The sequence below is a fragment of the Arachis hypogaea genome, chromosome 15, assembly GCF_003086295.3.
Source record: "Arachis hypogaea cultivar Tifrunner chromosome 15, arahy.Tifrunner.gnm2.J5K5, whole genome shotgun sequence".
In the NCBI taxonomy this organism is placed as follows: domain Eukaryota; kingdom Viridiplantae; phylum Streptophyta; class Magnoliopsida; order Fabales; family Fabaceae; genus Arachis; species Arachis hypogaea.
Window position 1 is genome coordinate 51,552,371 of NC_092050.1, and position 10,741 is coordinate 51,563,111.

General features: G+C 40.6%; 1 non-coding gene across 1 annotated transcript; it reads left to right on the plus strand.

The window, feature by feature from the left end:
- The first annotated feature begins 441 nt into the window (after positions 1–441).
- Positions 442–545, plus strand: LOC112753646 (small nucleolar RNA R71). Its single transcript, XR_003178021.1, has one exon. It is a non-coding gene; the product is annotated as a small nucleolar RNA R71 (small nucleolar RNA).
- Positions 546–10,741: the final 10,196 nt, after the last annotated feature.

Consider the following 10,741-nt stretch of genomic DNA (forward strand, 5'->3'; position numbering starts at 1 on the left):
CCCCACCCAAAGTTTGGGTGGTTTCTCCAGCCTGGGTTGTAAGTATTGGAATGTGGATCATATGATTGCCTTTGTTGGTTTCCCACATAATTGGCCTCTTCCCAATCACTTCCTTCAATGCCTACTTCCTCTTGATCTTGTGTGTGGATTGCAGCCACTTGCTTTGTTTCTAATTGCCTGGTAAGTTCTGCTAGTTGCTTGGCAAACACCTTGTTTTGGGCTAGAATTGTATCAACCTGGTTCAGTTCCATGACTCCCTTAGTGTTGTGCCTTTCTGATGCATAGTAGTACTCATTCTCAGCCACTGTCTCAATCACTTCAATGGCTTCTTCCACAGTCTTTTTCCTGTTCAATGAACCTCCTGATGAATGGTCTACAGCCTTCCTTGATTCATAAGAGAGCCCATCATAGAAGATGTGCAGTTGCACCCAATCATGGAACATGTTTGGTGGGCATTTCCTTGTCAAGTCCTTGAATCTCTCCCATGCCTCGTAGAGAGTTTCACCATCTTGTTGTCTAAAAGTCTGGACCTCAGATCGAAGCCTATTGACCTTTTGTGGAGGGTAGAAACGTGCCAGAAACTTGCTTTCCACCTCATCCCATGTTGTTAGACTCCCCCTTGGGAATGATTCCAGCCACTTAGCTGCTTTGTCCCTAAGTGAAAATGGGAACAAGAGCAGTTTATAGGCATCTTCCTGGACTCCATTGGACTTCACAGTGTCACAAATTCTCAAGAATTTTGTGAGATGTTGGTTTGGGTCTTCATTAGCACTTCCTCCAAAGGAACAATGATTTTCCACCAATGATATTAGCTGTGGCTTGAGCTCAAAATTGTTGGCCTGAATGGGTGGTTTCTGGATGCTACTACCACAATTCCCTGAGGTTGGGTTTATGTATGAACTCAAAACCCTCCTCTCAGGGATGGCATTGTTTCCATCAGCTCTCTCATGGTTGTGAACTTCTCTATCCATGTTGAGATCTAAAGCTTCCTCAAAATTGTCCTCAGATTCTCCTTCAGATTCCTCTTCTCCCACTACTCTCTTCCCTCTTGCTTCCCTTCTAAGTCTATGAAGGGTCCTCTCTGGTTCGGTATACGGAGGAGTTGATGTCTCTCCTCTCCTACCTGTCATACAAGAACACAGCTCAAACACAAACAAGTGAAATACTCTTGGTTAATGAAAGAGTATGGTTAGATCAATTGAGGAATTAAATCAAACAGTTAGTGAGTCAGTGAGTTAGTTGCATGAATCTAAAGGCGTAAAGAAAGAAAGCATGTAACCAAGTGCAGAAATTAAAATTCAACAAGTATCTAGAACAGAATTAACAAAGCAAGAGAAAATTGCTCAATCTAGTTAGCTTCCAATTTGAGAATTGTCAATCGAAAACCAATCCCCGGCAACGGCGCCATAAACTTGATGCGCATAAACGTGTTATGCTACGATTTAGGAAATTGCACGATCGGCAAAATTCCTTCCGGCAAGTGCACCGGTTATCATCGTCAAGTAAAAACTCACAATAGAGTGAGGTCGAATCCCACAAGGATTGGTTGAGTGAGCAATTCGGATTAGAAGTGTGTTCTAGTTGAGCGGAATCAATATTTGAGATGAGAATTGCGGAATGTAAAATTGGCGGGAAAAGTAAATGACAAGAAAATTAAATGGCTGAATCTTAAATTGCATGAATTCAAGAGCAGAATGTAAATTGCTGAAATTAAAAGGGAATGGGGATGATTGCAAGAATTGAATTGCAGAATGTAAAGAGAAAGTGGAAATCAGAAATGGGGAATTCATTGGGTTTAGGAGATATTGAAATCTCCGAATCAAAACATGTAAATCTCTTCCTCAACCAATGCATTCATTGAATTTTGCTTGGCAATCTTATATGATTGGATCCCAATTCCTTGGCTCACCAATGCTCTCTAAAAACAAACAAATTCCCAATCCCTTGGTTTAAATGTTCATAAGAAGAGATGATGCTTGGTCACTGATTATACCACACAATTTCATGAACCACAATTTGGTAGGATTACATGTCACAATATCCATCCAAACCCCAATCCAATCCACTGTGAGAAAGCTTCTCTAGCATGAATCCTCCATTCCTTTCCCAAGGCTCCGAAGGATTCCAAGTATGAGTAGCTTCTTTCCCAAGACAACTACTCAATGGAATTAGATCGAGAAGCTTTCTAACAAAATTCAAGAGAAAAGATTGAAGAAGAAGATAAACTATTATTGATTCATTGAATTACAATAGAGCTCCCTAACCCAATGAAAGGGGGTTTAGTGAATCATAGCTCTGAATTCAATTACAAAGAAAAGGAAAACTGGCTAAAAGTGAAAGTAAAAGTCCTTTCTAACTTCAATTCTATCCTATTTATACACTTTCTATATTGAGCTTCAGTTGTGCTTCTTGGGCTTTGAGGCCTCTCCTTGCTTTCCTTTTGCCTTGGGTTTATGATCCATAATGTTGATGAGGTTGTTGATCCAAATTCTGTACATTTCATTGAGCCAATTTAGTGATAATCAAATAATGACACATGACTCAATAAATTGAGATTTCAAACTCATCAATCCTTCAGGCCCAATCCCATAAACCATGATATTCAATTGGGTTTCATACCAAAGTGAGTTTAAGTTAATATTTGTGCTCAAAGACTAACTTAAACCACAATATTTTTGGCCCAGAAACCTTTTCCAAGAGTGGCGTTTAAGTTGCAGTTTAAGCTTAAACTGCAGCTTAAACGCCAGACACTTCCAGTGAGGCCTTTTGTAGAAGCACGTTTAAGCTTCAGTTTAAGGTTAAACTGAAGCTTAAACGTGGAAATGGAAGAATGGTAGCCCTGGAGAGTAATGTAGTCGAACACGTTTAACCTCCAGTTTAAGGTTAAACTGGAGGTTAAACGTGGAAAAGGAATGAGGCATCCTGGAGGTCGAACACGTTTAACCTCCAGTTTGAGGTCAAACTGGAGGTTAAACGTGGAAAAGGGTGGAAGCTTACTGGAGGTCGAACACGTTTAACCTCCAGTTTGAGGTCAAACTGGAGGTTAAACGTGGAAGCTTGGAATGGTGGCCCTGGAGGTGTCGAACACGTTTAACCTCCAGTTTGGGGTCAAACTGGAGGTTAAACGTGGAGGTGGAGAGAGCAACCCTGGAGTGAAAGAAAACGTCGAACACGTTTAAGCTCCAGTTTGAGTCAAACTGGAGCTTAAACGTGGAATGGCCCCTGGTACTCTTCCTGGTTCTGGCGTTTAACCTCCAGTTTGAGGTCAAACTGGAGGTTAAACGTGGAACTCCTCCCTGGTGTCATACTCATTCTGGCGTTTAACCTCCAGTTTGACTCAAACTGGAGGTTAAACGTGGAATGCTCCTTAAGTGAGGCCTATCATTCTGGCGTTTAACCTCCAGTTTGAGGTCAAACTGGAGGTTAAACTTCAATCCCAGCATTTCTTATTCTTCATGATTTTGGCGTTTAAGCTCCAGTTTAAGCTTAAACTGGAACTTAAACTCCACATGTGATATTCAAGCTTCCTTTATTGATTTTCTTGCTTCCTTGCTTAGCCTCTTCTTCCCTGAAATCATCCAAACAATTGCATCAAAGTCTTGCAAAGTTTCATGAGAAATCTTCCATTCATAGCATTCAAATAATATAACTAAAAACTCATGGAATTTGCATAAAAATCTACATGTTGAATGATTTATTGCTTTGTTCTTCATTTAACCATTTTTGGTTACTTTAAGCTCAAGAAAATGCATAAAACAACTAAAACTAACAGAAAATTGCTAGTGAAACTAGTCCATGATGCCTTGGCATCACCAATCTGCCTCTCTAGGCTCTTCATGGAGGCTTCATGGTTCTTGGTTGTCATTTCTTGGTGTTTCCACATTTTGTCTATCAAGGTTTCCAAGTTAGTGATTCTTTGAGATTCTGGGGATGCTTGTGGTGGGTTGTGAGATGTGGATGGTGGATGGTAGGTATTTTGGTTGGTGGGTTGGTTATTGGATTGATAATGGTTGGGGTTGGGGTAGTTGTTTTGAGGTTTTCTGTAAGGGTTTTGGTTAGTTTGCTGCTGGTTGTGGTTTTGGTTGTTTCTTGAAGTGTTTTGGTTTGAGTTCCTCTGCCATGGTTGTTGGTTCTGGTTGTGATTGTCTCCCCATCTGAGATTTGGGTGGTTCTTCCAGGATGGATTGTATGTGTCACCATACACTTCATGCTGTCCAGAATTTTGGTTGTGCATGTACTGGACTTGTTCTTGCTGCTGCTCCTCTTGAGTTTCTTCATTTTGCACCCATGTGGATGATGGTTGGCTTGTGTTAACTGCTGCAACTTGGAGGCTATCAATACTCTTGGCCATTTGCTCAAATTGTTGTTGAATTTGCTGCTGCATCATCTTGTTTTGAGCCAAGATTGAGTCTACTCCTTCTAGCTCCATTACTCCTCTCCTTTGTGATGGTTGGCGGTTTCTTTGATGAGCAAAGAAATATTGATTGTTGGCCACCTTGTCCACAAGATTCTGGGCTTCCTCAGCAGTTTTCATTAGTTGTAGTGAACCTCCAGCAGAATGATCTAATGCCTCTTGAGATTTCAATGTCAGGCCTTCATAGAAATTTTGCAGCACGTCCCATTCATTGAACATCTCTGGAGGACACTTTCTGATTAAGGCTTTGTACCTCTCCCATGCTTCAAACAAGAATTCGGCATCTAACTGTGTAAATGTCTGCACCTCAGTTTTCAGCCTGATGACTCTTTGGGGTGGATAGAATTTGGCTAGAAATTTGGTCACCAAGTCATCCCAACTAGTGATACTTCCTTGGGGAAAAGTTTCAAGCCATTGTGCGGCCTTGTCCCTTAATGAGAACGGGAACAGCAGAAGCTTGTAGGTTTCAGGATTCACGCCATTGGATTTGACAGTGTCACAAATCCTTAGGAAGGTAGATAGATGTTGATTTGGATCCTCCAATGGTCCTCCCCCAAATGAGCAGTTGTTTTGGACCAATGTGATGAGTTGTGGCTTCAGCTCAAAGTTATTTGCATTGACATTAGGGGTGAGAATGCTGCTTCCACAATGTCTAGCATTTGCAAAGGTATAGGAGGCCAGTACTCTCCTCTATTGTGGGTTATTGTTAACCCCTCCTCCTGGATTAGATGGATCTCCTTCCATCTCGTGATATTCTTCCTCAGATTCTTCCTCTCCAACAATATTTTTCCCTCTTTCAGCTCTTCTTAACCTTCTAAGAGTTCTCTGGTCAGTTTCAGATAAAACAGGAATGGATCTCCTTGTACCTGACATACAAACAAAACAAAAGAAACACCACCAGTAACACTTCAATCTATTGCTAGAATGAAGTTTAGTTTAAGCAAAATTTCAAACAGTTAGTGTGTCAGTCAAAAATTAGAGAAACAGAAAAGAAAAAGTGCTTGATCTAAACTACCACCTCACTTAATCATTGTCAATCTATTCAATCCCCGGCAATGGCGCCAAAAACTTGATGTGCGGAAAATGATCCGACACAAAACTCACCGGCAAGTGTACCGGGTCGCATGAAGTAATAATAACTCACATGAGTGAGGTCGATCCCACAGGGATTGAAGGATTGAGCAATTTTAGTTTAGTGGTTGATTTAGTCAAGCAAATCAAGAGTTGGTTGAGTGATTTGTGATTAACAGAAATTAAATTGCATGAAAAGTAAAGGGAGAGGGGTAAATTGCAGGAAATTAAAGAGAACAGAAAATAAAAGTGTTGAATCTTAAAGAACAAGAAATTAAATGGCAGAAACTTAGAACGCAAGAAATGTAAATTGCAGAATCTTAGAATGCAAGAAATGTAAATTGCATGAATTGTAAATGGATCAGGGATGTGGGATTGCAAAAATTAAACAAGAGAACAGTAAATCTCAACAAACAAAAATGTAGAAGATGGATCTAATTGAACCGGATCTTAAACGCAAATGAAAATGAACTTGGTGTAGCAATGTAACAAGGAAATTGAAATTGAAAGATGTAGATCTCAAGACTCAAGAGACTAGATAACCGAGTCTAGATCTCACTGCCTTCTTAGATCCAAATTTAAAATTTTAAAATCAAAACAGAAGAAAACTTGGATTCAAATCTCAATTCTCCAATGGTGCAGTGAAAGAAACAAAAAGAGATCTCAAGGTGAGATTGAGACAGAATTTCCTCAATTCTTCAACACCCAAGACTCTGAATCTCCAAACAGCTCAAAACTCAAAAGTTCTCTACTGTGAATACTATGAAAACTCTTAAAGAAAACTCTAAATAAAAAAAAACTCCTAAAACTTCAAATCCTAAGCTATTTATACACTTTCTTCAAATGATCATTAAGCCTTGAATTAGGCCTTTAGTCTTGATGGAATTAGGTTGATAGTAGCCTCCGTTGATTGCTCTTGGTGTTGGGAAGAAATCCATTAGTGAACCGGGCCATGAACCATTCATGTTTGAGTCAACGTTTGAGCAAACGTTGACTCAAACGTCACTTGTGTAAAATTATGCAGCTAGGCCAAGATGCTGTCATCCACGTTTGGCTCAACGTTTGAGGTCAAACGTGAGCTCAAACGTGGATCTCCCCATGCTCTCTTTTTGGCCAACGTTTGGCCCAACGTTTAAGGCAAACGTTGGCGCAAACGTGGCTCACTCAATGCATCAAACAGAGGTGCTCTTCCTTGCTTTTATGGCACCAACGTTTGACCTCACGTTTGAGGCAAACGTTGGCTCAAACGTTGCCATCCCTTGCTCCTTCTTCAGCCAACGTTTGCCTCAATGTTTGAGGCAAACGTTGGCGCAAACGTTGACTTTTCTCCAGGGTGTTCTTCATCTGCTTCTCACGTTTGAGTTAACGTTTGAGGCAAACGTTAGCTCAAACGTGAATCCCTCTTTTCAAGCCATTCTTGCAACCTTCTTCCAAGCTTTATTCCACCTATCATCAACCAACATTTACATCAAAGCTATGCTCTAATCATGAGAGTTATTCTTTTTCTTGTCATATAAGTAATTATGGCATAAAACTCATGAAAATACATCAATTCATCCATAGTTGATTGAATCTAAGGAAACATGAAATTCCACTCAATTGGCTTACTTGTGGCTTAAAAAAGTGCATAAAACTAACTGAAAACAAAGGAAAAAGACTAGTGAAACTAGGCTAAGATGACTTGTCATCAACAACCACTTCCGTTCTATCTAGAATAGCTTGAGCGTTTATCTCTTGGGCTCCTGGTTCAGATCAGAGTCTTCGTGGTATAAGCTAGAATTATTGGCGGTCGTTCTTGAGATCCAGAAAGTCTAAACCTTGTCTGTGGTATTCCGAGTAAGATCCGAGATGGGATGACTGTGACGAGCTTCAAACTCACGAGTGCTGGACGTAGTGACAGATGCAAAAGGATCAACGGATTCTATTCCAACATGAGTGAGAACCGACAGATGATTAGCCGTGCGGTGACAGCGTATTTGGACCATTTTCACTGAGAGGACGGGAAGTAGCCATTGACGACGGTGATGCCCAACATACAGCTTGCCAGGGAAAGGAGTATGAATGATTGGATGAAAGTAATAGGAAAGCAGAGGTTCAGAAGCAACAAGCATCTTCATACGCTTATCTGAAATCCCACCAATGAATTACATAAGTATTTCTATCTTATTTTATATTTTATTTATATTTTAATTATCAAAATCCCATAACCAATTGAATCTGCCTGACTGAGATTTACAAGATGACCATAGCTTGCTTCAAGCCGACAATCTCTGTGGGATCGTCCCTTACTCACGTAAGGTTTATTACTTGGACGACCTAGTGCACTTGCTAGTTAGTTGGCCAGAGTTGTGACAAAGAGTTGAGATTACATTCGTGCGTACCAAGTTGTTGGCGCTGTTTTAGAGATCACAATTTCGTGCACGGCTCCCTGTGCTGGTAAATGAAGTGGAGTCCGGGTGTCTGGATTTTCTTCAGGTTGGTGGTTACTGTAACGACCCAATTTTCAATATGTCTAGATCATACCGGAAACTGAGCGCTACCAATAATGCAGCTCACCAGCAATTCACACAGAGAACATCTCAACACCCCCACAACAACACTTCTCCACACACTTATCAAAACCAAAACAACACATATGCTCCGAATCACTCATCAATTGATGACAAGCTCTCTAAGATTGAAGCCGTACTTGAAGGAATATGCCAAGAGATTCAAGAAAATAAGGTGTTTAAAGAGGAGGTGCGAGCCAATATTAAGAACCAGGGAGAGACCATTAGAAAGCTGGAATTCCAGGTCGGATATTTAGCTGAGAAGATTCCCAAACCTACTGATAGCTTCCCAAGTGACACGGAGAAAAACCCCAAAGGAGAAGCAAAGAAAGTAAGATGGGAAGATTGCAAAATGGTCACTACAAGTGATCAAGAGACTGAAGACAAGCAAGGCAAACTTTTCGAACAACCTGAAGACAACTCAACAAAGAAGGAGGATAGAGATCACCAAGAACCAGAAATCTCACAACAAGAGCTGCTGAAGCTCTATGCACCCTTCCCTCAACTGCTCAATGGTGCTGTGGGAAAGAGAATATACTCAAGGTTCCTAGACTTGTTTGCATCTCTGCATGTAAACATACCATTCATCAAGGTAATTCAAGAATGCCTGCATTCATCAAGTATATGAAGGAGCTTCTTCCCAGGAAAAGCTCACTCAAAGGAGGCCAGACTATAGTGATGAACACGGAATGTAATGCCCTTATTCAACCTGAGTTGCCTACAAAAAGAAGAGACCCAAGGAATTTTCGCATCCCTTGTGCCATAGCTGAAACTATGTTCGATAGAGCACTATGTGATTTGGGGGCCAGCATTAACTTACTGCCATTATCCCTGGTGAAGAGGCTACAGATCAATGAGATAATGCCCACAGATGTAATCATCAGACTGGCTGACAAAACTCAAAAGCAAGCAATAGGAGTGGTGGAAAATGTGTTGCTAAAGGTTGGGAAATACTTCCTCCCAACAGACTTTGTCATCCTGGACATGGAAGAGAGTCACACTCACCCAATCATATTGGGAAGACCATTCCTAGTTACGGCCAGAGCACTTATCGATGTAGAGAAAGGGGAGCTAATATTGAGAATCCATGATGAACGACTCAGCTTCAATGTTTTCAAACTCTCACAAGAAACAGATCAAGAGGACAAGGAACTAAGCACAAATGATAATGAGACACTGAAGGAGGAGACAAGCACTGAAGCACAGCCAGATCATTGTGAGATCCCCTTAATTGATAAACAAGGAAAACAGCAATTGCCACAGCTCAAGAAAAAATTGGAGGAACCTAAACCTCTAGAGGCAGGTAAAGACAGCATCACAACCCCTTTAGAAAAAGAGGTCAATAAGGGGAAGGCAACCTCAAAAGAAAGAAAAAAGAAGGTACCAAGGAGGTGGAGGAACAAGAAGATCCCTACGGAAGACTTCTCTCCAGGGGATAGAGTTGTCTCAGCTTACTTCCCAGATATTCTCCCTAATCTCCCTACTGTACCATCTCAGTTACCCAAGGTCTTCACTATCAACAGAGTTCTTTCCCTGGAACATGTGGAGATCATTGATCCAATCAATGGATATAAGTCCACAGCAAGAGGGGAGGACTTTAAGCACTACCAACCACCCTGATGAGGGAAAAACGTCAAGCTAGTGACGCTAAAGAAGCGCTTCATGGGAGGAAACCCATGTTTTATATGTTTTTAAAATAATGAATAAATCAATGTTTATGAATTTCAACCCAAACTTGACAAACACTTGGTGAAATCTTTATCATGCAGTATATAGTGAAGAACAAGTTTGGTGTTCAAAGCAAACCAAGATGCATGCCAGTCTTGGGGGCTTTGAACAAAACTTTTCATCACATTGCTTCAAACTAAGTTTGGTGTCACCCGATGGTGCCACCAAAATGCATAAGGATACACAAGTAGTTAGTTAGTTGAAATTCATAAATAAACAAACTCTTTTCTTTCTTCTCTTTATTATTCTAGCCGTAGAGTTTGATTTTTATGATATTAATTTCCCTATTTTAAATCTTTATAGGAAAAGAAAAGAAGCATAAAAAGGGATGGATTGGACAACTAAACAAAGAAGGATCGAACACCACAAAAGGAAGGGCTACACACTTGTTTTAAAAAGGGAATACATTGGAAAATATTGCCATGCAACATGGGAAAAATGAAATTCCTAAAAGACCGAGCAATCTCATTCATAAAGTAAGGATCCTTGTCTTTTATCCATGCATCACCCCAACCGTCCATCAAGCAACCACTCAATCAATCCACACCCTCCATTCTCTCACAACTTCTCTATATAATGACCCTTGTTCCGTACCCACTTTCATTGTCATTACCCAATCTTCACCACTCTCCATTTCGGTACAAGACACTCCCTACCCCATTAAAAATCTTTTTCCCACCTCACTCTCTTCATCGCAATAAAACCTTAAACAACCAAAAATCTCCACAACTTTTCCACCTTCACATATTAACTATCATTCATGGCGTCTTTGGGTTCTAAAAGAAGGAAGGGAAAGGAACCCATGGAAGAACACCCATATGATGAAAAGAGATTTAGAAGCTTGCATCATGCAATGCAATACGGGTGGATGGTTGATAAGGAAATCATTTATGAGCTGGAATTTCAAGTTAAAAAGACTGAGTGCCCCAAAATCACAGAGAAGATTGAAAGGAGAAGATGGGAGCTCCTCACTGACCCG